Source organism: Gracilinanus agilis, chromosome 5, assembly GCF_016433145.1.
Source record: "Gracilinanus agilis isolate LMUSP501 chromosome 5, AgileGrace, whole genome shotgun sequence".
In the NCBI taxonomy this organism is placed as follows: Eukaryota; Metazoa; Chordata; class Mammalia; order Didelphimorphia; family Didelphidae; genus Gracilinanus; species Gracilinanus agilis.
The window spans coordinates 122,741,717-122,742,674 of NC_058134.1; positions in this window are offsets into that span (position 1 = coordinate 122,741,717).

The following is a 958-nucleotide window of genomic DNA, read 5'->3' on the forward strand; positions in this document are numbered from 1 at the left end:
TGTGTGTGTGTGTGTGTGTGTGTGTGTGTGTGTGTGTGTGTGTGTGTGTGTGTGTGTAAAACTATATCATAGATGTTTCTGTTTATCAGGTCTTTCTCATGTTATTCTTCAAACAATATTTCTGTTGCTGTATATATTATCTTGGTTCTGCTCATTTCACGCTTCATATTTCTTGTAGGTCTTTATTGTTTGTTTGTTTTTTAAATTAACCTGCTTGTTATTTCTTACCATACAGTACTATTCCATCACAAACATATGCCACAAATTGTTTATCCATTCCACAATAGGTGGACATCACCTGAGTTTCCAGTTCTTTGCTATCACAAAGAGAGCTGCTGTGAATATTTTAGAACATAAAAGTTATTCTCCTTTTTTCCAGATCACCTTGGGAAACAGACCTAATAGAAGTATTGCTAAATCAAAGTTTTATAACTCTTTGGGCATAAGAGATTGCTCTCCAAAATGGCTGAATCAGCTCACAACCAAGAGGCTATTAGTGTTCCCATTCTTCCACATCCTCTCCAAAATTTGTCATTTTGCCCTCTTCTCACTGTAGCCACCTATCTGAGAGATGTGAAAAGATATCTATTTCAGAGTCATTTTGATGTAAATTTCTTTAATAGGTAATGATTTAGAGCATTTTCCCACATGATTATAGTTTTGATTTCTTCATCCAAAAACTGTTCATATCTTTTGACCGTTTCTCAACTAGGAAAAGATTCATATTCATATCATCTGATAAAGTTCTCTATATTTTAGATATGAGACCTCCATCCAAGAACTGTCATCACTTTCCCTAATTTTTTGCTTTCTTTTAATCTTGGTTACATTAGTTTTATTTGTATGACCCCTTTTTAATTTAATTCAATCAAAATTATTCATTTTGCATTTCACAATGCTTTTCTCTTGTTTATTCATAAATATGTTCCATGTTCTTAAACTGACTTTTTTCTGAAAA